The 27,600-nt window shown below is 44.2% G+C and overlaps 1 protein-coding gene across 9 annotated transcripts in view; it reads left to right on the top strand.

Moving 5' to 3' along the window:
• Mbnl2 (muscleblind like splicing regulator 2) overlaps positions 1-27,600 on the top strand; it is a 150,038-nt gene that overhangs the window by 69,752 nt on the left and 52,686 nt on the right. The gene's annotated exons all lie outside the window — the stretch shown is intronic.

Genomic DNA, 27,600 nt, shown 5'->3' with positions numbered 1-27,600 from the left:
GAAATATATTTCAATATATATATATACACACACACACACACATATATGTGTGTGTGTGTGTGTGTGTGTGTGTATAATATGTTAATTAGATTTCACAGCTAAGCTTTAGCAAGAGACCCAAACATTGCATGGTTTTTAACCATATGACATAGACCAGTGAACAAGAAGCTTATTTTCTCTCTCACCCCAAGATGCAGCGGGTGATCTACAGTCATTCAGGTCCCAGGTTCCTTTCCTATTATTGCTCTGCCATTCTTGAGGCACTAGTGCCTTAGAATTGCGTGGTCCAGGATAAGGTCGCTGCTACAGCCAGATCCCAACCAGCCTTGAGGGAAAGGAGAAAATGTGGAAGAGGTCCCCTCACTACCTTAAGGGTCCCAACTTCCAGACTGCATGCATGATGTCCACTCCAAACTATCAGTAAAAATTTAGCCTAACCGCCATCCCATAGAGCAAGGGGCACTGGAAATTCAGGCCCTGGCCAGATGACCACTTATCCAACCACAGCTCTGTTATGGCAGAAGCAAAAGAAAATGCACTTGGTAGAGCACCGGTGGACGCTGCCATCAACAAGACGAGTGGAAGACAGAGGAGAACGTGAAGTGAGGGTGCCATGGGATGTCGAAGGAAATCTGTGCTTTCTCAGTGTTCTTTCCGTGGCTTAATGTGGGTAGGAAGGATCATGACGGAGGTCACACGCCTTCAGGTGCCTAAGCTCCTGTCTAATTCAGAATGGGTAAGCGTTCCCTGCAGCCCACTTGACCCCTCATTTCACTTTTTACCTACAATGCCTTTACCCCACTGTCTCTTCCACGCTAACCGGCATTGAAATCCTCCCAACGTCTGGATGCTCATCGCCTGTTGGATTGTAACTATATTAAAAAGATAACCATTGGGAGGCTGAGGCAGGAGGATCATGAGTTCAAAGCCAGCCTCAGCCAAAGTGAGGTGCTAAGCAACTCAGTGAGATCCTGTCTCTAAATAAAATACAAAAAAGGACTGGGGATGTGACTCAGTGGTCGAGTGCCCCTGAGTTCAATTTCCGGTACTGGCCCTCACCCCAAGAAAGAAAAGATTACCACTGACCTTTTGTTCTCACACTGGAATTTTCTTATTCACTCATCTACTCAATAAATATATTGGACATATATTATAACCGTGATGAATACAGTAGGAAGTAGGAGTGAGATAGAATTGTCATTGACACTAGCTCCCCCCCCCGCCCCGCCAGAGACCCCTATTTAATTGACAAAAAAGACATCTGCCTCAGAATAGATAAGTAACAATGGCAGCTGACGTGCTCAAGTTAGTAGTAAATCTATTAAGCTAAGTAGGACTTCAGAATGGAGGCCATCACTAGGATTAGTTTTCAGTGAAGGTTTCTTAATGAGATGAGCCCAGAATTAGCACCTCAGGCATCTGCACTATTTGTGTGACCGTAAAGACATTCACGTGTGTGGGGGGTGGTTGAACATGTATTACTTGCCTGCTGTATGCGGTGCAGAGGGCCCAGCATTTTCTATGCCAAACTCCATTTATTCTTGCAATATGTTAATAAAATAGGTACCCTAATGTTACAGATAAGGAAAATGAAGCAGAGAGTACTTATTTTAACAATTCAGAATTACATAACTAGTAGGTAAGATTTGGTGCAATTTGGGTCCAAATCTATTTTCTAGATAGATCTAGATCTGTCTGGTTTCTGATTACCTCACTGTGCTTCAGAGCATCTCAGGCAGGAGGAAAAGCAGAGGCAATGTACCAGGTCTGGTCTGAGGAGGGGCGGGTGGGGGGAGAGCGGGCCTAGTGGCAGGGTGTCACTCCGTGTGCTTTTAGGTTGAGGTCACCCTGGTGTGTGAGGTGCCTTGGTATAGGATCCAGTTACTCGGAAGTGCTGTGTCATGCTCCAGCTGGCCTTGAGTTTTGCCTCAGCCCCAGGGGAGAAGAAACCCTGCAATTCAGTCTGGCTCCCTGGCCCAATTAGCAAACCAGTTTAGGTGAAGGGTTTAGTTGGAAGCAGTGTGTATTAGCTCTTCATAGCAAATGCTGCCCTGGAATCCTGCAGCCTTCCTGTCTCATGCGCATCAGTTGCTTCTGGTTATCCGTAGCCACTAGAAATAAAGGTAGGTGGGATCTTCCTGTTTCCAGAGCTTTGTGGTCTCTGATCAGGAAGCTCACTACCCCCCAAGTCCTGCAGGTTGGACTCTTGCTCAGCTCTTCGTGTTTTCTGTAAAGCTTTGGGTTTCTGCCGGCACCCTTGGCCTTGGAGGTTGCTGATTCTCCCTGGTGCTACAGCTGTCTTCCCTGCTTTTCCCCCATGAAGTCCCTCTCCTCTGAAAGGGACTGTGTTCCCTCTATTTATTCTCTGACTCAAGGCAGAAGCCATTTCCAAATGTTTTTTTAAAGATCTTTTCTCTAGAAGTGGCTTATATTATGATGAGTCAAATGAGAGCAAGAGAGTTCTAGAAAGATAGACCAGAGAATTCGGTATTCTGAAAGACTTGAATGCCAGAAGAAGTGGTTTGTACTTTTTCCTACAGGTATTCTGGTTGTGGGGGTGACTGGGTAAGAAATGCTCTGGCGTTCTTTGAGCAGAAGATATTTGCCATGAATAATTTGGTGGCAATAGAGGACCAGTATCAGGAGGAAAGGACTCTGCCCTGCTGCTGTTCGTGGAGTCTAACATATGCCCAGCTCTCCAAATCCTTATCTCACACAGTCCTCACTGCCAGTCCTCTGAAGCCGTGGATAAGGCAAGTGAAGGTCAGAGAGTTTCATTTTTCCTGGTACTTGGTAGAGTTGAGTTTGATCCAGAGAATTTCAAATCAAACACAGTAGGAGTGGATCTATCGTGAGAGCAGAACAGACAGATTTCCGGAAGTCTGTTCTTATCAGGGTCCACATGTGCTGACTTTAAAGGGTGAAGGTGTCCAGGAGAGGCCAGAAGGCTAAACTGCAAAGGACAAGTGAGGAAGAGTGGAGAGAACCCCGCTGAGGCCTGCCAAGCACACTTCTGTGGGGATGTCACCACCCCCATCCACCACCGCAAGATTGAGGAAACAGGTTCAGACATTTGAAAAACCACGGCTCCCAAGCAAGCGGCAGAGCGGGGATTAGAACCGGGTCCTGTGTGACACCCAGTCCAGAGCACTTGGTCTCTCACAGCGCAGCTTCAAATGTGGCTCCGTGTTTGTGCCTGGGACAGGGGGAGGAATCCCAGTCCCAGTTCCAGAGTCAGGGAGATTATGGCAGGGAGAAGGCCCTTGGTGGGCACAGCGGTGGTAAGATGGTTGGAGGCAAGATGGCAGGAGTCCCTTTGGGGAGAAATTCCTCAAGCATCCAGGGGCAGGAGCCAGAAATACAGATCAAGGTGGCTGATGTCATGAGCCCCCAAGGGAAAGCAAGTAGAGTCACAGGTCACAAGGACTGAGTGAGGGTAAGAGGATGCCCAGTAATGGGGCCAGAAAGAAACCACGGGCACCAGCTAGCTCCACAGGGGGCACTAGGAAGCCATGGCAGAGGTACTCAATGTGGAGCCACGTAGAGAAGGCTCAGAAACCAAGCACCTCCCAGCCAGCGAACTACCAGGATATTTTCGATCGTGTCAAATTTATTTATTCCATTAAATACTGTGACCATGAAGGACAGCGAAGTATATACTCTCTCCAGCGTCACTGCTGTGGGTGGCAAAATACTCCGCGTTCACAGTGGCTCTGTCTGCCTGGTTATTGTTTTCCAATAAAGTATTTGCTGAACATTTGCCTTACATAAACAAATAGAAAAATAATAATAGTTTATACTCCCTCTGAACATTATAGGAAAGTGCAGCCTTCCAGTTAATGAGGTTTGGAGACAACATAGCAATTTTGATGTCCTGTCAAGCTTGTTAAATTGCGATTCTACCAGGATTTTACACTGAGCCAGAACCACCACATCCCAGGGTATAAATTAGGCATAATTGGATATGCACCAACTCTTTTGGGTCACTGGGATATAATTTAATGCCGTAATTGAATAAATGATACTGTGGTGGCCTGAAAAGCCCTCTTCTAAACTTCTAGCCCACTCTCGGGAAGCAACTGGGGAGGTTGAGTCCAGAGTGTGACTTTTATGACAGTGTTTTCCAAACCTAACCCCGCATCTGAAGAACAGCTCCAATTCAGACATGCTGGTTTGTGTTTTCAGTTGAGGGGTAGGAATTTGCATTTTTAAAAAGTTATCTGGTAAATTCAGTTGAAAAGTCAGATTTCTAAGACACTGTATTATGGGACTCAGGGAGGAAATCTTTGTCACTTATTTTATCTCCTTAAAATTTGTACAGATTGACTTAGTTGGGTGAGGTGGGGAAGATGTTTACTTATTTAATCATTCCTATACTAACAGTGTGAGTTAAAATTTTTGTTAAAAGTACTTACCTATTTATAGAGGTCAAAACATAAAATCTTATTTATTGGCTTTTAAAATTTTAAATTTAGTGATATTTCCTCTTAGTGTGCTATCCAAATTCTCTATTATACCCTGGCCATGAGCAGGAGTGTCATGATCTCACACTGAAGGATGTCATAGTCCAGGTCAAGCTTCCCTAATCCCAAAATCCAAAATGCAAAACTTTCTGAGTGCCACAGGATACCACAGTAGAAAATGAAACTTTGTATCATACACCAAGTCATAAAGAATATTGGATAAAATTGCATTCAGGCTCTGTGTATAATTTGTATATGAAATATAAATTAAATTTCATGTTTAGACTTGTGTACCCTCCCCAAGGTATCTTATTAGGTATATGTAAATATCCCCCACACAAAAAAATTTCTAAAATCCAAAAAACATCTGGTCCCAAGCATTTCACGGAGGTCATATTGAACCTGTATATGACCCCTGAAGACCAGCTTTGGATCCCAGATCTATCACTTATGAGGTAGATGACTGTTTGCAAATTGACAATAAAAATGATGATATCTAGTCTGCTTAATTCACAGAATTGTAAAAATCAAATGATGTGATGAAAGGGACAGTGCTCTGCAAACTATTAAATGCTTACAAACATAAGGCATGATTATGTAGAATTAGAATAAGGAGCTCTACGGTACTGCCCACATCTAGGACAGTCCCTGAAAGGAGGAAGTTGGAGGGATACAAGCTTTGCTTAATTTAGGGAAGCTCTATTTGACTTTTATATCTGATTTGTATATTGACCTTCTACCTAAAGATTCATTGGAAATCTCCTTCATTTAAAAAAAAAGGCTAAATCCAGGCTCAGTGGCTCATTCTTATAATCACAGCAGCTTGGGAGGGTGAGGCAGGGGGATCACAAGTTCAAAGCCAGCCTCAGCAACTTAGCGAGACCCTGTCTTAAAAAATGAAATGGGCTGGGGATGTGGCTCGGTAGTCAAGTGTCTCTGGGTTCAGTCCCCAGTAACCAAAAAAAAAAAAAAAATGTTGAAAGTCCTTGAGGTTCTGTGTGCCATGGACTTTTTGCCTAAATTCTTCTTTTAATTGCCAGACCACCCTTAAGCAAGTAGCTGCTCATTATCACCTTCACAGACTCCTTAAAAGGTAACATCCCAGTTAGTTCCTTGCCTTGATTTCTTATCAAGTTGTGGTTCAATTCTTTGGTTGAGTTTAAAATAGTGGCTAAAGTACAGTTTTAGATGAATTACTATTATTTTCGATTTCTCTTCCTACTACCCTTATGCATAATTAAGAAATTGCTATAATAGAAGAGAATTCCTACTTAGCTAATTACAATCTACTACTTGGAAAGAAGAGTGAAATCTAAGTAGACATGTATCTGGCAAATATTAGGAGAAAGTAGCAAACTAATCAGTCCCCAGAGCTCAGCCAGTATTGGGTTGATATAATTTCAGATGAACTGATTAAAAGGCTAAATCCTTACTTCAAAATCCCAAATCATATATCTTCAGACTTTCTGTATTTTTGTCAAATTCTTATAGTAGGTGTCTCATGAAAAGTGCAATTCATTTGACAGAAAGTCACCCAAGTGAAGGAAGGGGAAGAGAAGGTTAGAAAAAGAATAAATGAATTAGTTCCTCCCCACCCCAACACACACACACACACACACACACACACACACACACACGGAACAGAATAAGACAAATTCAATGGAGGAAAGGTAGAAAAATGGAGAAATTTTCAATGACATTACAAATCATTTTCTCTACTCTTGCCCCAACATCCCTTACAAAAGGACCTAATTTAATAGGATGTTTCAGATGGAAGAGTTGCCCAACCCTGGAAAACTCATTTTTGCTCCCAACACTGCCTTTGATGAAATCTCCAATAACTATTTAGTTATCATGCTCAATGGTCATTTTTGCAACCCTTAATTTTAATGGACCTCTTAGCGGTATTTGACACTGTTGAATGTTCTCACTGTCTCCAAGTCTTACCTTCTCCTTTCTTTCCTTTCTTTGAAGACACATATTTCTGAAACAAATGCTCTGAAACAAACTGATGACTCTCTTTTTTTGCCATCATTGTAATAACTTATATGACACATGTTACATGATATTACAATAATTTTTTTTTGGTATTGGGGATTGAACCAAGGGTTGCCTTGACACTGAGCTACATCCCCAGCCCTTTTTATTTTTTTTATTTTGAGGCGGGGTCTGTAAGTTGCTTGGGGTCTCACTAAGTTACTGAGACTGGTGTCAAATTTGCAATCCTCCAGTCTCAGCCTCCCAAGTTGCTGGGATTACAGGCTACAGAGTACACGCTACCACTCCTGACTTGCAATGATTTTTTTGACACTATTGAGAAACAGGTGCTGGGCCACCAGTGTGAATTGCACAAACGAGAAACTTGCTCCTTGGTAATCCTCTTTTAACTTGCTCCATCTGAGCAAGAAACAGAGGAGCAAAGACTTCTAGAGAGATTCAATCTCTCTCTGGTGCTGGTGATTGCCAGCACCAGACAGGGAGCCAGGAGGAAATAGCATCTTATGTATTAACTTGTTTTCCACAAGGAAAAAAAACCATGCACGGGAAGTAGAGAACCTTTGGACATTGTTCTCCTGAAGCTGAGTAGCGCCTGATGTTGGTTGCCTAGCAACAGGAACACGACTCTAAGTTCTTGTCTGGCTGGGAAGCAAATTTGGGTGGATTCTCAACAGGATTTCAGGGATTCGTGGAGGCTCAACCTTGGTTAGATCTTTCAGTGTTCAGGAGGTCCTCCTGTGTGCCCAGCCCTTTAATCTCTTCATACTTAACAACAGATCATTATTTCTATGCTTATTCTGGTTATCTCCCTAGTAAAATTGAAAATTTCTTTGAAGGATAGAAAAGGAATCTAAACTAAATCTTATAAGTCCCATGTCTCAGCATCCGGCATCTCATACATCTTCAATGAAACCACATCAGGTGATTAGTTGACCTACTATCTAGTTGGTGGTCAGAGATCCTTCTCTTATTTTTCTTGGGGGACACCAGTTCAGTGACCCTCGTAGAGACAAACTTTGCCTTTCAACTTTTAACGTCCATTGATTTTTTTCCATCACGTATGCCAAAGCTTTAAACTGATTCCAGTCGTTTCGGAGAAATGTATATTTTTCTTCTTCACGTTTTAAGGGGAAAATATTTAATGTATTTTCTCTAGACTAAACCAAAACCAAATAGTTTTTCCAGAAATGTATGAATGACCAACAAAGGGGTTCCTTTGGAAGTTGAAATACCGTTATATTGGATTTCAGAAAAGTCAAATGATCACATCCTTCATGTGACTCCAGGTGAAAAAAAAATATTTAATCAGCAACAGGAAAGGGAAGGGAAAAACTAAATTCAAAAGCCCTCCTGTACAGACTTGTGATACCAAAATACAATAATTAAGTATAGAGCAGGATGGCAAATTTTATTAGTCAGTGAATACGAATAGCTTTTTAGACAAAAGAATATTCATGACATTTTTGCTATTTAAAGATAAAATAGTTCTCTTTATCAGAGAAACACAACATCTTGGATCTGGAAAAGACTTCAGAGAATTAGATTATGTTCCACCCAGTGCCAAGAGGGTGACCCCTCGAGGGCTAGGATCATATTTTCTGCTTCCTCTTCAAAATGTCCACACCGCTGAGCGGAAAGCTGCGCCCTCGGTTCCCTTAAATACTGGTTAATGATGTGGATACTGATGACTCCCAGCGACAGGGGGTAAAAAGAATCTCTTATCCTTACTTTCTGGAGTTGTGTTTCTGCGTGTTAACGACCCATTTTGAGCCGTGGAGTTATTGTAGTCGTGGGGATTACATCTCTGGGATTTTCCTTGTGTCGCTCATTAAAATGTCGTGCGAAAAGCCACACTGGTGCTTTTGTGCCCGAGGAGCATTGGCAAGAAGCCAGCATGCTGGCCGCCTACGTTCACAGGGACCCTGCACACTGACCTGCCCCTTCAGAACCTGTCCTGAGAGCCTCACCGTGGTGTCACCACAGTAGAGTGACCTACGGCAATTCAAGATCAATAGTCCTCTCAGAGTTTATCCAGGAAGTCCTACCAGCTGTCACGTGAGGGTAATTAACACATCTCTCTCAATTATGCATGCTGGTGGAAGAATTTCAAACATTTGGCTGGATAACAAATCCATCCCCTCTGTTAGAGAAAGGTCATCCCTCTGGCCATCTGGATATTTACTTTTCTTTAGAAATGAGCTTCATGGAATTTTCTGTTGGGAGGTAAAAGGAGGCGGACAAAGGGAATTTCCTAGTGAAAGTGATCCCCATCCAGCCTTGCCTGTGCCCACACACCCACAGTCCTAACACTTACATCAACCTGTACTTTATTTATTCTACTGTCTGTTGACATACATCATATTTAGTCAACTCTCCATTAGGACAAAGGCTGTCTCAGATGACCCCAAAGTTGTGCTATGACTGATCTGTAGCAGAATATTTCTTTCACCTCCTGCGTGTTCATAAAGAGGACAAGCAATTACTGTGGGGGAGAAAGGGCACCGGCAGAGAGACAGGGTTGGCTCGGTGTCCTTGCTTCAGAGGGTTCTGTCTTGCAGGATGAAACCCCGAAGTCATGGTAAGACAAGGGTCATAATCCTTAATGACTGGCAGGGTAGGCAAAACCAAGCCCCGCGGAAGAGAAGTTGCTAGAAAGCATCTTCCTGAATGGGACTAGGAAGCAAGGGGCCAGGGAGGTGGGCCGGCGGAGGTAGAGTAGGAGGGCACACTGGACAGAAGGGCCAGGTGAGCGTGGGGGTGGCCGCAGGGATGTTCGGGAAGCATTTGGAATCTGAGAACCATGCAGGTGGGCTGCGTGGAGAGGAGACGGGACGTGTGGGGAGATGAAACAGCAATGGTTCCTCGAAACAGGGTTGTGGGAGGATCCGCGAGCCAAAGTCAGGAGCTCCGACTTTATTTGGATAAATTGTACAAGCAAAGGTTTTGAGTGAGGAGATGAAAAATTGGGAAAATGATCATTGTGACCCTTTGAAGTTGAATTGCATCCCCTGGAAAATCCAAACCCCCGAGGCTCGGAAGATGGCGTATCGGGAGACAAGGTCTTTACAGAGGCAGTCAAGTAAGATGAGGTCACTCAGGTGAGCCCTAATCCAGTGTGACTGGTATCCTTTTTAAAAGGGGACATTTGGGCACAGAGACAAGCACAGGGGGGAGACGACGTGAGGAGACACCAGCGGGAAGACAGCCAGCTATAGGCCAAGGAGGCAGGGCTGGAGCAGGTCCCTCCCCCAGCCTCGGGAAGAACCCACCTGATCAACTCCAGCCTCAGACTCAGCCTCCAGACTCCAGCCTCCAGAACTGAGAGGCCATGAAGAGACTAGGCTGTTGCCATGAAAGCCAAAGCAGACCAACAGAGCAACAGTGGGCCAGGTGACCTGGGGTGGGTGGGTGTGAAATAAGGTGGACCTCACAGAGGACCGTGGCAATGGGAAATCAAAGGGAGACAGAGACCAAAAATGTCATAGACAGAGAGGCTCATGGCTGAGTCCCAGGCAGAAATGTCAAGGTGGAAGGAAGGGCAAATCCTCCAGTCCTTGTGCTGGGCCCACAGTTCAGAACGGGCGTGGGAAGGTCTAAGTTCTCCTCAATTTCTGGCTCTGAAGCCAAATAGTTCCAAGATCCCACACAGTTATAGTCTCCAGCCTCAGTGTCTGTCATAAAAGGAGAGGATGAGACCATCATGTGCAAACTTGGATCATCTTGGATCCAGATGCAAGAACTTTTTGGTTTTACAATGCTAATTATGGGATGTGTTGTGCTGAGTCCAATAAATGCTTGTCTGTAAGTCCATCTGTGTATATGTGTATAAGTGAAATTTATAGTCCATCTGTTTCTAAAAGGAATTTAAGCAAACTTTTAAAATTCTTTTTCTTCTCTCCCCTTCTTCCTCCTCCTCTTCCTCTTCTCCTTCTCCTTCTCCTGTTCTTCATCCTCCTCCTTTTTTTCCTTAAAGGAATGATAAAGTAGAAAATTGACCCAGAGGAAAAGAAACCTATTACAGGTCACCCAAGATGAACTTATTATTGGATTTGAACTTTAGCTCTGAGTTTCCTGGCAGTTAAGGCAAAAAGAAAAACATGTGCTTATTGTCTGATAAAAATCAGTGTAATATGATTAGTTCTTGAGAAAAACATGTAGATAGGCTGAGTGCTCAGATAAGATTACATTTAAGAATCCGCAATTCAAGATACATTAAGAGCCATGCAGAAATCCATACTCTTTAATCCAATAATTCCACTTCTACCAAGGAAATAAGAAAAAGAGGGGGAGGGAGGACAATGTGTGTGAAAAAGCCTTTCTCCAAATGATTTCTGAAAGTGCAGAACTGTAAAGAGCCAGAACAGGGAAATGGTTAACTTAATTGTGGTGCATTCATTCATACAATGCAGGCATTGTGGACAGAAGGACTTTCCAGCAGCAGAGAGAAGCAAGGTTTCTGACAGGCTCAGTGAGCAGAGTCAGGAGATAAAATTATTCATTCATCAAGATTGTAACTATATAAAAATATGGAATATATTAAAAGAGAGTGCTCAGACCTAGTAGTAATTAAGGTAGGGTGGAACTCTTCAGGGCAAACCCCCTCCACACACATACACTCTGTGCATTTCCCAATTTTTAATAATGTTTACAATTACATTTATGAGAACAAGCCAGCTCATATACTTATGCTTTATGTTCTAGCTCTGCTTTATGAGATTACATTTTTTAATTAAAGGCAAAAAGAAAGATTTCAGAAATGTAAAAATAGCAAACTGAAATTCTATTACTTGGAAAGAGTGTTAATCAGTTTTTTTTTTTTTTTTTTTAAATAGCTTTGGGTTTTAGAAGACATGTTTTTTTAAAATGTGTGAATGCCTGATTGTCATGTCGGGCCTCTGGTTTGCTGAGGTCACTGAGGCCCCTGAAGTAGCACCTGCTGAAATACTGTGAAGGGCTAGTGATGAGTGAAGGTCCCAAGCACCCTGTCCTTAGCATGCTCCTGGGCTTCCCCGCTTGGGTCAGTCTCTTCAAGGAAACTTCCAGGCCTGGTGTTCTTCCACTGCATAACCTGCCCCTTCTCCTTTCCAGATAATTCTCTGTGCTGTTCTCCACCTAGTCCTTGTGTTCACTTGAATGAAACCAACGAATTAGGACCAAGAATTAACTCATTATACATGACCGTAGAATGCATTCATACATTTTGATGAATCATACATAAACAAGTGAATTGAGCTAATCATGGAGACGAGATTTAAAGATCATCTTCATGATTCAAGGAAAATAACATAGGGAAACTCTTAGAATGTATATAACTATGTATAACGATGACACACAAGAAAATGAATTTTCTAGAACAACAATAACAAAAAAGAATTAACTCGCAATGTTGCATTGAAACGTTGTAAAGGTTTACCTTTTCAAATCTCCATGGCATGCAGGAACATTTTAGAAATGATCCAGCCTAGGCAATAACTTGAGGGAAAAAAAAGAGATTTATAGAAGAAAAGTGCAGGTACACATGTCAAAAATTGGCCCAGGGTTGAGCAAAGTGCTTCCAAACACATGAAAACCGATCAATGCAATACATTACGTTAATAGAACAGGGGAGGGGAGATACATCTTTTCAATTGATGCATAAGGAGTAGTTGATAAAATCCAATACCCTCTCACGATCGCGGAAAGAAGTTTCTCATCTGCTCCCCGCACTTCACCCACTTCAACTCCTTTTCCTGTGTGCTTTTCCTAGTGTCGTGGTTTTGGGTTTTTCTTTTCATATTTCGTTCCCATGATTTCTATTTTCTTTCTACTCCCTTGTCTTCTTTTATGGGAGGCAAATGATGGACAGACTCCTTTGCATTAAGCTTTAATGACTTCTGGATTACTTTCACTGGAATAGCCTTGGTCCAGGAAGAGTAGGAAATGCCTCCAAGAAAGGAGTCTGCGACGTGGAGCTGAGACTAGGACACCTTTCACGTGGCACTTCTTCATTGGTCTCGATGACTCATGGTTTACTCTAAGCACAGCCACTGAGTTTAGAATTCAAATATCAGTAGCCCACAACTTACTTTCTTTTTTCAATCACATTATTCACTACTTATCAGTTTTGGAAAACTTAAAATTCTGTTTTTAATGTTGAAAAATTTTCTTGGAGCTCCTGTGCTACTAATGATGTTTTTATTTTCTGTTGACTGGAAACACATCTTACAAAAGTTACTGTGAACTCAAATACGATTATATGGTTGAATCTGCATTTTATTCTTCACAGTAGAGTTTATGGCTTTGGAAACGATCGTATATACATTTGCAAGACGCTATTAATACTGTCTACTTGCAGCATTTGGTGGCACATGCAACCATGTGCCTCTGATGGAAAACCCTCATCTAGTGGGGTACAGTATCTATGGAGGGAGAGACTGATAAACTCAGGGGAAAATAAATTCCAGAAAACTCTTAGAAGGAACTGCACATATTGTACCAAAAAGAAGTAAATGCCCCAATACCTCAGGACCTTGAAGTTGAAAATGAGGTGCTGAGATCTGACCCCTAAATTCTAAGGACCCAAGGCCTCATTGCAGCCTAGCATTTGTCTGACTAAAGGCTGGTCCCATGTGTTAGCTTTAAATCTGGAAAATGAAAACTGAGCTATTTCGGAATCGGATTATTCTAACCAAGCGCTCAGTGGTTTTCCCTGCTCTTCTTTTCCACGCATCTGGAGTCTCAGCTGCCCTTCCCGGCTCATGAGCTACACTGCTGCCCAGGGAGCAGAGCAGGAGGACCCAAAGCCCATCAGCCTGTGTTCTCTCTGTTAAAAATCAAAACAGAAGGGGCCAAGCTGGTCGGGGAGGGAGTCCTTGCTTTTGTGAGCTGTGGGTCTGCAGGAGTGTGCCCGGGCGTCTCCCCTCTGGCTGCTCTTAGGCTAAGGCGTGTCTGCAGCCAGCGCTGATGCACTGGGGGATGGATGGCTCTCTGCACCCCCACTGCACACTCCCAGGACTGCAGGGATGGCCTGCTCCCTTCCCAGATGTTTGGACCCCAAGGCTACAATGGTGGTTGTTGGGAAGGCCACTGGCAGAGGACTGAGGACCGGCATCCTGGAAATAGGGGGCCCTCTGCCTCTGGGCTTCTTGTATTTAAACCTTCATGCTTGCCCAGCCGTGACCTGCTTCCTGAACACAAGGGCATGCTAGATGGAGTTCTGTGTGAGATCAGCAGTACTTAGTGATTGGAAGTTTGACATAATGCACTTCCTCATAATTTATTAAAGTTGCTAATACATTTTAAAAATATGTGAAGAACATGGAAGTCTCTGGGTAATACACTGCAGTGCATTAACCCTGCATTGATTTTGCATCTCAATCAGAGCAAAAGCCAAAGTCCTCACAATGACCGGTGAGCTTCACCACCTGGACCCCTCGCTGTTCTCACCTCTCCCATCTTGGTTACTGCTCTTAGCCTTGCTCACTTTGCTTCAGCCAGAACACCCTCACCATGCTTCTGCCTCAGGACTCTTGCACTTCCTGTTCCTCTCCCCAGAGTGTACCAGGCTTGCTCCCGGCCTCTGTCACACCTCACAAGGCATCTTTGCATTGAGACCTTCTCCAGTCACCTTATCAAAAGTTGAGCACACTTCCTGTGATCACCTCTTGGATCCGTTTTTCTTCCTACCACTGAGTACCACTGTGCCCATTGTGTATTTTATTGATTGATTCTGTCGACTGGCTCCCTTCCTCCATTAAAATATAAGTTTCATGAAGGTGGGACCTTCACCTGGTTCATGCCTCACCTGATCTCCATTGCTGAGAACAGTGCCTGCCATAGAGTTGAATCAAATATTCATTGAATGAACGAATGGTGGAGCACGGGGTGAATTCTGTGCAGGGACACTATCATTGGAAGCACCTTGCTGTGGGATTTTCCTTACCCTGAGATAATCACAGCTTGGACACTGAGGTTACCAATTCTCGGACACTGAGATCAGTGTTTAAGGCCATCCTGGTGGGAGGGAGGAGGCTGATGACAGGGCATAGGACGTTTGCTCTTGGTTCTCAAGAGAGCCAAGTGAGAATCCTAACTTGGCCACCTACCAGCTCTGTGACCGCTGACAAGCTATTCAGCCTGGGTCAGTTACTTCTCTGCGCCTCTGTTCACTCAGTATGTAAAATATAGGTGATGATGCAAAGTCCCAGAGCTGCTGCAAGAATCAGGGTCACGGTATGTAAAGCATGAGGCGTGTAGAAAGCCATCATTAAAATGAAACCTATTTTCATTTGTAGAAATCATTTATATTCATTTGTAGACATTTGCATTATTGGTGAAGTAGGAAATCATATCCTTGAGCGTATTTTCATTTTAGGAAACACAGACTCTATTTTAAAACTCTTTGCAGTAGTATTTTTGATCTTACGGGGTGACGGGGGGATACCCCTACACATACTGCTAGCAAAGTCCAGCATGTGCTTTATGATATAAGGACCCTCAAATGGAAGGAAATAGCATCCAAAGCAGTTAAAGCCACCATCAAGGTATAATTGTCTGCCCCTAGGTCTTGTCCCCCCAGGTATAAAATGTCTTGCCTCCCGGGCCCTGTGCTACCCACTGGTGGCTCTTCAGAGGGCACGGATGAGCTTCTGCTCACAAGCAGCTTACGGTGCAGGCCCAAGATGGGATCTGATGTTGACACTGATCCTGACAGTAGCGAGAGCAGGTGTCAGGGTCAGGAGCTGGCCCAGGGGTATGGCTTGCTGGAGAAATGCAGAGAAAGGGGAAAATGCTTTCCAAGGAAGGTTGGGAGTAGTTAGCAAGTCCTCCACATGAAGGAAGAGCAGCGAGAGGAGGAGGAGGAGAATTGGGACAACTCAAAATGGGGGAAAAGAAAGTAGAAGTTCCACATCCTTCACCTCTGTTCCTAGGGAAGCCCCATCCTGCAGGGCTCTAGACCTTTCCAATAAGTGAAGCATTGATAGATGCCTAAAATGTATGTGCATAAAACCTTAAAGTACAGTTTTATACATGTGTAATGCATTCATGTGTCTGAATCCAGGCGCCTCATTTTCTACAGGTTTGGGAAGGTTGTGATCTCGTAACGGGAGCCCTGAGATTGCTCCTGCCGCCTCCTTTGCCCTAGTAGATGAGATATGCTGAGGGAACCTACTTTAGCTATTCTCTTCAACTGCCAGTTTGATGCATTAAAATTCAGCCATATTTATAAAATGCACTCAATTACTTTAATTGGATTTGCAAAAATGTATGATTTATGAAACAGTATGTGGATCCTTTTGACTAATATTAGACTTAAATATTGTTTATCATGCTGGTTTCTCTCCTTATATTCACGTGTATGTGGATCACGGATCTGTGTGTCTGGAGTTTCTCAGGAATGGAAACTGTTCACTTTTCTTCTGTGCATCCACTTGGCCCAGCACCATCAGACGCGTGGCAGGAGTTGGTGATTTGTATTCAGAGGGCAGTGGCCCTGGAGCCAGGCCGACTGCTTCAATTCTCCGAGCTTCCCTGACTCTCTGTGAGCTGGGGTAGTTAGTTAGCATCTCTGTGCTGTGGTTTCCACATTTGCAATGTGGAGATCAAAATAAGACCTACACCCAAAGGCTCAACGTGGACATGAAAGATGATTTCCATAAAGCTCTTAGCACACATCCTGAGAATTTAGCAAATGCAATTTTTTAGTAATTTTATGAACTTGTTAAAGAAGTACAGTGACTCAGAGCAAAGACTCAGGAGCACAGATATTGAGGTTCAGATCTGGGTTCTGCCTCAGACAAGATCCTCAATCTGCTCAGCCCTGGGTTCTCCCACTATCAGGTGGAGATACTACTGGTACTTCCCTCTCCCCCAGGTTTGCCTGGGATCATGTGTGCAAAACACTTAACACAATGCTTAGAGTTTGGCTAATAATCAGCATTCCATAACAGTAATGCTGGTGTATTCACATTCAACTGGCATCATTACTGCACACACACACACACACACACACACCCCTACGTACCATATAAAAAACACTAGACTGTAATAGTGCATTGAATCCATTTACAAATCAATTTGACCAGCAGTTTCTGGGCTATTCTGAGCTTAAGTATCCAAGCAGTAGCAACAGATAGGGAACATTTGGAATTTGCCAAGAGAAAATACTTCTTCCATACACAGTTTAGAGAAAAGACTTAAGAGGGAGAAGTGACATCATATCTCACTGATTGGCAGGATTTGACCAAGAATTAGTTCTGCCCCCAGGCCAAAGAGATGCAGGTTCCTTCAGACACAAGGTGAGCCGGGTGTTTTCCATGTCTCCTACTGGTTATTGTCAGGAAGTCTGAGAACCAGTAGCAGGTGTCCCTCAAGGGTGGACATGGTGGGGGCAAATGGAGGGTGGTGACCTCAGAACGTCTGTAGATGGGCTGCAGGTGCACAACATGGGCAATAGGGCCTAGCCCGCTGGTCGGGCTTTCTGATGGAGGCTGGAGAGAGGCAGCCTCTCAGACCTGGCCTCCAGAGGCAAGGGGAAAAGCTCTGTGAGACCCTCGAATGTGAAACCATGAACATCCAGCAGATGAACCAGGTTGGCTGGAAGATGAGACTTGGAACAAAGTCACCAAAGTATTAAAGCTGGGGCACTGAGCAGGTCAGAGACCCAAGGCCAGTTCAGGAATCGTCCTGCTCTGGGCAGGCCCGGCTCTGGTGAGGAGGAAGGGCACTGAGGATGTGGCCTGTAGAGGAGGGATGAGTGGGTTGTGGTGAGGGGGCATCGTCCCCCGCTAGACAGAGCAGCCCCTCTCTCTCCTCTGTCCCAGCTGTCATTGCCCTTGTATCTCAGTTTCTGAAAAGGTGACCTCACTTTGTGAGTGAGACCACAGAATGTTCCCTTCATCAGAGTGACTTCAAAATGCTGGCCAGATTCACCCCTTCTCTTTGACTTCCCTCCTGCTCCACTGACTGATTCCCTCCCCCATGCAATTTTAATATCAAGGACAATTTTTATCAAGTCATTCTCTGTAATCAGAATGTAAAAATTATCCCAACATTTCTCTTGGAGAATGGATCTTCAGAGACTCAGTAGGCCTTTATGCATTACTAATGAGTTCCTTCGTGAAACATTTTGTCTTTTGCTAAAATAAATCTCTCCCACTAAATCTTCCATATGAAAAATCTGATAGCGTTTAAGCTGACTGGTTTCATGGGTAGGAACTCATTGCACTTGTTAAGGATTTGGAGAGTGTCGTAGTTTATTTCTTAGCAAAGAGGTGGATCTTGTTACCTAAGTTCATGGAAAAAATTAGAGTCACATTCACAGAACCAGACCTTTGTGTCAGCACAACTGCGGTGTCTTGCTGACGTATCTTCCCATCTCATGGAAAAGCAGCTTCTAGCATTTTTTTTCTCACAGGTGAGACTGTATTAGTTTCCCATCACCGCTATTGACAAGTATCCTAAACTGGATAGTGTAGAAGAACAGAAATTTACGCTGTTGCAGTTCTGGAGATTAGAGGTCCCAAACCAAGGCGTCAGCAAAGCCAGGCTCCCTGAAGGTTCTGAGAAGGATCACTTTCTGACCTCTCCTTACTCTGGTGGCCTCAGAGGGCCCTTGGCTTATGGAGGGCTATTGTCTTCAGACCTTGCACGTGTCCCTGTGTCCAAATGTCCTCTTTTGAAAAGAACAGTAGTCCTATTGGATCAGGCCCACCCTAGTGACCTCATTTAAACTTGATCACATCCCCAGAGACTTGGTCTCCAAATCAGGTCACTTTCAGAGGTACTAGGGGTTAGGACTTCAACGTGTTTTTTCCGGAGAAACAATTCAACCCCAAACACGGACTACCCAGTGTCCACTCCCTAAAGTTCATTATCATTTGAGGTCACCTATTCTGTTTTAAGCAAAGCTTTCACGTGTTGAGCCCAAAATCTGTTACTCAGTACCTTCTCTGAGCTCAGAGAACAGTGGAGAGTGGGTGTGTGTTAGAAGGTAGGACTTGAATGTAGCCCTGGTTGACTTAATAATATGACCTTGAAAAGTACCTTTAAATCTCTCTGAACCTCTTTTTTCCTTCCCTTTCCATTGGGGTAACATATTACAAGAACGTTGTGAAGCTGTAATAAGATACTGTGTGTGAAGAATGCTTTGTAAGGTGTGATATGAATGTTCCATTGTGAGTTTCTTAAAAAGGGCTCTGGGGAAGGTGACAGCAGAGTCTGGGGCCAGTCTGCCTGGAAGGCAGCCCAGTTCTGCTGCTAACTAGCTCTGTGACCTTGGGAAGTTATTTTCCCTTTTCTCTGCCTCTGTTTCATCCCATAAAATGGGACTGTTAGCGGTACCTCTTTTAAGAGCTTGTAGAGAAGATTAAATGGGATTGATCTTCAAGAAGCACTTAGAAACTGCCTGCGCCATGACACCTACAGTATTGTATAAGTTCTTGCTATTTTTATCAAGGGCAGGGTCACAGTTTCGAGTCCTGTGTCAGTTCCATCCCAGTTTCTGGCATAACGCCGATGCTCCAAAACCAGCTGTCGGATGCGTGAAGGATGCGACGTGACCAGGCCCCACCTCTCCTGGGAATCGCTCACCTTCTCCCCGTCCACCTGTGCGCCAGGACCATGCAGTGGCCTGAGGTGCTTTGCCCTACACCTTCCCCGGCCGGTTTTTCTGGACCAAGTGAAGCCTTCCCCTGCGGCAGATCGGGTCTGCAGGTCATTCCCAAACCCAGTCAGAAACCAGCCTCGGAGGAGCACGCTGTCCTCGTGTGAGTCCACGGGGACACGCTGCCTCGGGGCGCTCCGTGCCCCAGCTTCCCCAGTGCTTCTTGGCCCCTCTGCTTTCTTTTCCCCACATCTTTCCCAATCCTCCTCCCCTTCCTGGCTGCCCATACCTGCAGTCACATGGCACTCGACCTCCGCCCACCTCCCCAAGGAAGCTTTCCCGACCCTGACACCAGCAACCAGGACACTCTGGTTCGGTCTCAGGTATATTTATCATCAGGTGCGAGATTCAAAATAGTTTCCCCAAGCTCTTCCCAGGTGAGCGTGACCAATCAGAATGCACTGGAGCCGGGTCCGGAAGCCCCCCTGGGTTTAACTCCTTGATTGGCCGACTTGTGGGGGAGGCACTGAGCTTACCCAGGCTTGGGACATTTTCTACCTGGGCCAGAAGCATTTCCCATGTTTTCATAAATGGCGACAACAGACGGTGTGTGAGGCGATACCTGTAGATACCTGTGGATACCACTTCCTTAAACAGTTCAACAGTTCCTGGAATCACTAATGACAGAGGCGATAACAACAGCAGCCAGTGTTGATGAAGCATTTACTTTATTCCAGATGTTATATGAAGACCTTCATAAGGCCTACAGGAATTTAACCCCATAGAGTGACCAGAAATTACCCTGGCTTGTTTTAATTCTCCATGTGACCACCTCTTACTCATCCCCACGTCTACCCCAACTAGCCAATCTGATAGCCCGGTCACAATCTGGAGTCACCACTGGCTCTGCACACGGGAAGCTCCCTGTGATGGGTTCCCGCTGGGCCCTGTACTTCTCTGGTCATGGCACTACTGATCTTTTAATTTTCTGTTTAATGACACCGAGTTTGGCACATAGAAAAAAGGGTCAGTACATCTTTGTGGAAGGAGGGGAGGAAGATCCTTAGATGACAGGCACTGGGTGTCCACCGTGAAGGTCCTGGTGCCGTGAGCTTTGAAGAGAAGCACAGGAGGTGGCAGAAGAGAACTGCCCTCTTCTGGAAAAATCCTAGGGCTGTGATATGAGCATTTCATCACACATGTATGAAGGTGGTGTCAGAAAAATCTAGATACTATGGAGTCCACCAGCCACTAGACCCGTTCCGTGGCCGGCTGCTTGGTTACCAACTAACTGACGTCCCTTTGTGACTCAGCAGACATTTATATTCTGGTTTAAAAAAAATGATTTCCAAACGAAGCATCTGGTGCCCAGAAGTTTGTTTCCTTGAATCTCTGGAGAACAGAGGGGCTATTTTTGGTTCCACCAATTTCTCTTAACTGGCACATTTTCAATTTTAACATGCAAAATTAAGAGGATGAACAATCCTTAGCAGTAAAGACAGGACTTGGCCCCTTTGTGAAACTGATAAACAGCTTCACCATCACAAGGCAGAGTAGCAGGAGAGGAGACTGGAACTGCCCAGGCAAAAAATAATAATTTTTTAAAAAAGGCTTAAATATGCTTTGAAACAGCAGACTGCGAGCCATCGGCCAACTTCGCCTTTCCTTCCCATTTGTTAATTTGTGTGTTATTTATTTGAAATGGCCACGGCATGAATGGCCCATGCCAACAGTCCCTATAGGAACAGGGCATGATAATGAATGAGTCTCAGATCCATTCCCAAGGCACCTGTGCTGGGTTTTCCCCGCCCTGGGTGACAGCAAGCAGCCCTACCAGCAAATCCAGACATGAGAAGGTACAAGCATCTGTGCCTGAGGGTTAAGCCCAGGCTGAATGGCAGAACCCCGAGAGCACCCACAGTCAAGGTGAGGCCCTGGAAGGAGCCGCTGGGCCTTCTGGGGTTCTCCGGGGAAATGTGCGACATCCTTGGGCACCACCTAGGCACCCCGAGTCCCACATTTCCTCCTGCTCCCTAAACCCCTAAAGGTGTGGTCGGTGGATTGCAGGTCTGCCCCTTGGCATTCCTGGTTTTCAGTCACGGCCTCGTGGGGCCACAAGGTCAAGTCTTCCTCATCTCTTCCTCCCCAGTTCTTCCATTACCATGAAGCAGCAGAGAAAAAGGAACACGTCCCAGAAAAGGGAAGACTGTAAATATCCCATTTCTATCTCTCCTTAATAAGTACAACATTTTGTGCTATTTACCAAGAAGTTATAGTCTATAAAAGATGAATTGTAATACAAATTGAACCAAATAGGAAACAGATAGGACCTATTTTAGGCTCCTGCATAAGGTCGATATGGGAAATCATTCATTGTGATGTAAGTTCTGGTTATCATTTGCTTTTAATGATTCCCCAAACCTACAGTTTCCTTCTATTCCCAATGCCCTTGTGTGGTTGTATTTTATTTGCTATATTATGTAGTTGGAACTAATAACACCAAGAACTCATGTGGCTCAATTAGTTTATTTAAATTCAAAAGAAGCCTAAAAGCCTCATCTGTCACTTGCCTTAGAGTAGAGCTATTTCAGTCCCATAGTTAACGTTATAAATTAAGCTCTGATGTAAATAACCATTTTATTCCCCGACACTTTTACTTACCCATATCCTTCCGGAAATGTACTGGGGGAAGAAGAGAAGGTTCAGGCCAAATGCTACATTGGCCTTAGCAGCCTGACTCAGGCCCATAAAAATGGTGTTCCTATAAAAACTGGCTCACCTACTCAGATCCCAGCCTTTATTCCCCCCACACACCTTCAAAAAATCTTGAGAGGTTTTGAAACTCTGGGGAAACTGAGGCTCTGAACATCTATTACACCCACCACCTGAGTCACTTAGGAGATACCTGCTAAGCCACTTGTGGTGCCTCGGGTGGAGTCCTTTGTTCCTGAGCTGTGCATGCTGCCGGTCCTTAACAAACCCTCCCAGACAAAGTCCTTTCTGATGAATTTGCCGTTGCTGCTGATGTTCCTCACACCTGGCCACACAGGCGTCTCACGAGTCCACGAACACGTGTGGACCATGCCAGCAGACATCCCCAGTGCCCCCTATTCCTGTCACTGTTGGTTTATGTGGCTTTCCCCTTTTGCTAGAGTAGGAACTTCAAGGGGAAAATGGATATGGAAACCATGCCTGGCAATTTGCATTTTTCTCTGAGCAAAAAAATTGTTGGGGCTCTAACAACTATTGGGAGGACTTGAGATATGGGCACAGGATTACCCCCATTTCACACAAGAAAACTGAGGCACAGACTGTGATAAATGACTTGTAAAAGTTCACATCACCATTTTGGGATGAAGCCACAACCAGAATTCCAGGACTTTCCAGCTATAATACACAGCTACTTTAACCTCCAGGTGAGTCACACATGGTGATAGCTCTGGCAAGTCTCAGCAGAAAAGATATCAAAGGAAAACAGATCTGAGGCTCTTTGAAGAGATCAATGACCAGAATTGGCATCGGGCATGAGAACAAGAATAACAAAGGGTTGCCGGGTACCGTGGCACATGCCTGTAATCCCAGTGACATAGGAGGCTAAGGCAGGAGGATCACAGGTTTGAGGCCAGCCTCAGCAACTTAGGGAGGCCCTAAGCAATTTAGTGAGACCCTGTCTCAAAATAAAAAATAAAAAGGGTTGGGGATGTGGCTCAGTGGTAAAGTATCTCTGAGTTCAATCCCCAGTGCCAAAGATAAATAAATAAATAAACAAATAAATAAATAAATAATGAAGGGTTCAAGAGCTTGGGAGATGTGCCAGACCAAAGCACAGTATTAGAAAAACTGAACAAGTATAGGGAATTTGTTTTAAATGTCAGATATTCTTACCCAAAAGAAGGGATTTATAGGAATAATGATGATAATAATAATAAAGCTTAAAGAGTGCTATATTATATGCTTGGAACAGCTCGAATGCTTTGCAGAAGTTAACTTTTAATCCTCATCAGAAGTCTGTGAGGTAGAAACTCACTTGCCAAGGACCCAGAACAACCAGAGCAGACCTGGGTTTTGAGTCCCTGTAGTCCAGTTCTGAGGCTGTTCTCTAACCCTGACTTTCAACTGCGTCTCCAGGAGAAGATCCAAGAGGGAGCAGGCATCAGGAATTAGCTCCAAGACAGAGCCCAGGTCTCAGGAAGCTGTCAGCAGGCAAGGGGAACGCGAGGAATCTGAGAAGCTCTTCCCAGGCTTTTCCATGGCCAGCATTGACCGTCAGAGAGGCTCCAGGGCTCAAAGTGTCCACTCTGGGCCCCTATCACTTGCTTTTCCATGGTTTGCCTGCTGGGGGCCTTTTTAGAGTCCACTGACTGATGACGTGGCCCATGCAGAGACACAACTAAAATGACTCCCAAGTAATATAGTACATACAGCAGGGGCTTAATAGCTGTTCAAATGCAGGCTCCTTGACATCCTTTACTTTTCCCAGGGAAAACACATAGGATATAATAGTCTTCAGCAGTTCCTATGGGCAAAAGCTCCTGTTGTTGGAGATGTTTAACAATCTCCTGATAGATCTGTTTTGTTTTTGCTTACAAATTTTAATTCGCTTTTTTCTATAAGGAACATACTAGGAAAAGATTCTAAAAATCACTTGTTTAAAAACAAGCAATTAGAAAATCTCATTTTCCTGCTATGCTTTTTCCTCTCACACCAACCTGATTCTGAAATCTTTTCTTAGCCAGAGTAGCATTTTTCCCCATCCTCTGCCATGCAATTTAATGGCCATGTAACTCTGATAGCTCTGATCTGTCGTTCTGCCAAGCACATATTAGAGTCATTTAGTTTCTTTCTTCATCCTGTTGAGAATCAACACGCGTACTCTGTATTGGAATCCTCCATGGTGGCTTATTTTAATAAATTTAATTTGGCTTGAAATTATAACTTGATTCTAACCATCATCTCTAAGCTAAATATTCCTGGAGTAGAGATTATTTTTGGAGGCAGAATAAACTGCACAAACCCGATGTGGACTCCATCAGAAGTCTGTTATTATTTTTAATCAAGTGATCTCCAAACAATATGAACTAAAATAAAGTCAGAAATGCAAAATCTAATAATCAGGCAAGATTTAAACGTACTAGAACCCGATACTGTTTGTCTCCTGCTGAGAAACTTCGAAGGCAGTGAAGTCCTTCTGGCTTACCTGGCTCTCCAGGTTCTTGGCATCTGGCTTCTGGCTGCTGCTTGTGCCTCGTCTCTCACTCACCAGCTCCCACCGCGCCCCTCTGGACTCCAGCCTGAAAAACTCCTTGAGACTCCCCAGTGGGACATTGCCTGAGCTTATTCTCCTCCTCTCAGTGTTCTCGTATTTTATTCGTCACCAACACACACAACACACACACACCCACACACATATACATGTGCAACACACATACCATAAACACCCACACTTTGGCCACTACCCACCCCCTTGCCAGGTTTCTAGGCATCCTTTAGGTATCAGTGCACGTGTCACTTCTCTGGAGACCTTCCCTGACCCAACAGTCTCAATTCCGACCTCTCACTTTTGTCTCGGCTTCCCCCTGGAGAACACGGGCGGCAATTTGTAATTCGACAGTGATCTGTGGCATGACTTCATTAACCTCCGTCCTCACCATGGCCTGCAGGCTTCAGGAAGGGAAACTCTGCATCTTGGTTTTATTCACCTTTTCTTTAAGTAACACTGAGTGTGACGCCTCCCACACAGTAGGAGCTCAAGAAATCCCTGTTGAACAAACAGAGGAATGAGACTTAGCCATACACCACCTCCGGCCCTTCCTACCCCCGACACCTACCACCTAGTGAGCTAGGCCCCTAGGAGCTGTGTGACCAGCGAGCCACACTCTCCAGACTAGGCCTTGGAGTGAGCCTATCCCCTTGGCTGGTGCCCCACCTGCTTCCTGGTCCCCTGAGGCTCTCCACAGCATGGCTCCTCAATCCAGCAGAAGGCCCCTGTCCCAGGGTTGGACCCTCCTTCCTTTATTTCTTGGAAGACAGTGTTTGGTCAAGAAATAAAAGGGAGGAAGAGTTAAAATGAAAAAAGAAACAAATCCTACCAACCACAAGGAGGACTGTCTCAAGATGTTTCTGTCCTTGTTCCTTAGACTCCACTTAGAAGGCACTATTTTTGACCCTGTTTTGTGTCATGACAATGTCCGAAGATGCCTGACCTATGCACACAGCCATCTCTCACTCTGTTATGACAACTTGCTTGAAAGTCAACAGTTTTGGTGCAGTGATGTGAGTCCTGAGCAATCTTAGGCCTTCACGAAAACGTCCTGATAAAATCGTCTTGTGTGTCAGATAGCTCATTAGATTTTGACAGTAGCTTTTCCTTTAGGATTTTAAAAATCCTACAGGGCCTCTTAATCAAATCCTGTTTCCTAGAGATTTCCAGTGCTTGAATTAGTATGTCTCAGACCTCCGTGAACGAACATTCTTCAAATGTGAGTATCAGGTTGAGGGCTATTGCTTTAAATATGGATACTTGCAAAAATATTCTGTAGAATTGAAAATAACTTTAATCATAAAATAATTAAGTACAATTATTTCATAGAATAAGTAAAGAACCAGAGACCAATCAAAATACTATAAATTCGTGATCCTGAACTTTCTGAAAATAAAATATCATACACCAATATTTTTCATGCTAATAGCATTTATTCATTGCTTACTGTGTGCCAGGCATTTCCCTAAGCCTTATGCATGTGTTAACTCAGTTAGTTGCACAACAGCACTAAGAAGACGACACAATAATTATTTTTGTTGTACAGAGGAAGAAAAAATTCAAGTAATCACTCCAAATCATACAGCTAAGAAAGGCAGAGCCAGGCTACCAAGCCCTATCTATCCCCTTATCAATGTATAGGCAGGCAAATAATTGCTTTCTATTCCCAAATCCTCATACATATACTTAAATATATTTAAATTTTTGTTATGCATCCTATTATTTTGTGAAGGATAGTTCTAGTTTTTATCTTCTCAGGATTTTAACTGTTGCTAATAAACAGCATGATATAGTGATGGAATTGAGTCGGGAAGACCTGAGTTTAAAGTCTAGCTCTACCACTTACCAGTTATATGACCTTGGGAAACTTGCTTCTGATACTGATCCCATCTGCAACTTTGTAAAATAGGGATCATTATTCCTGTTGTAAGGAGAAAATGATAACCATACATAAATTGCCTGGCATATAGGTTAATAATTCTCCTTACTCCAAGTTTGTGACAAATTAGGAACTTGCATTAATTCTCATGAAAAAGAAATTCCCATCAATAAATTATGAATCTGATGTTGTACACCATGTTCTAGTTTACTGAAAATAGTTTCTGTAGTTCTCCAGGAATCCCAGTCATACGAATGGATAAAAGCATTGATTAAGAAAATCAAATTGAAATTCCAGCCAAATTGAAATTTGAGCAGCTATAAAGCATTACTTTAAAAGACTAGTGATCGAATTAACAGTCCTATGAGGGAACGCAGCTAGGCTGGTGGAAATGTGGACATTTCACTAACTCCATCCCCATTCTGTGGAATTCTGCTTTCCCAAAGCCCTCTGTTGGTGCCTCTGTACGTTTATGTATGTAGACTAATGGCACCATGTACTCGTGAACCTTCCTGGGTGTCAGGGGTCCACTGAAGTGCTTTGGCTAAAGAGAAGCCTGGGGTGTTAGCCTCTGTATAAGAAATGCCACTCTGCTTAATCCTCCTGCACCCCAGCTGATGAGTGGCAGCTATGTTTTCTATCCCAGGACCGCCTTCTGGCACAGATGACATCAGCTTTGGGTGTGTGACAAAAGCAGGCAACTCAGAGGCGGGTCACACCCCTCAGGGGCCCAACCTGAATGCTCTCTGAGAGATTTGATTTTAACGAATGGAGAGACCGAGGCAATTATCAAGGGAGGGACGAAAGAACAGTAAAGGACAAGCTGCCCAAAGCAAGTTGATGGGGCTGGAGGGACCCTGGCAAGTCACAAAGCAACACCTAAAGTTGGAATCAAAACAGCAGCAATGACAGAGCAGATTTGCAGAGAGAAGCAGAGGAAGAAAGGATTCCTGAATCGTTTAACTTAGTTTCCAGGAGCAGTTCCAGGGTACCTGTATCTTTACAGTAGACCTTCCAGAACTTGTGCTAGGACGTCTACTTGTACATTGGAAGCTGAATAAAGCATCTACAATGTGAACTTGAAACTAAGGGGACACTGGTGTGGCCCCTTGCTACAGACTCTCATTGAACATCCTCCCTAAGAGGGTGACATTAGAGTAGATCCGGGGGCAGCACGGGTTGATAGCACAGGCCACAAGAACGGAGAAGGGGATGCACATCTGCCCTTCTGTGTGGCAGTGAGGAAGGATCTGCACTGCCAAGAAGCCTGAACTGCCTAAAAGAGCAGTTGAAAACATGGACAGCAGTGAGAACTCCAGATGTTCGGCATTAGGATGACTATAAGCAAATCTATTCCCCCCAGATCCACCAAGCTTGCTTTTAAAATTATTTTTATATCTGGTAAGCAAACCCATAG

This window comes from Sciurus carolinensis, chromosome 5 (genome assembly GCF_902686445.1).
Source record: "Sciurus carolinensis chromosome 5, mSciCar1.2, whole genome shotgun sequence".
NCBI lineage: Eukaryota > Metazoa > Chordata > Mammalia > Rodentia > Sciuridae > Sciurus > Sciurus carolinensis.
This window is presented reverse-complemented; position numbering and strand designations above follow the sequence as displayed.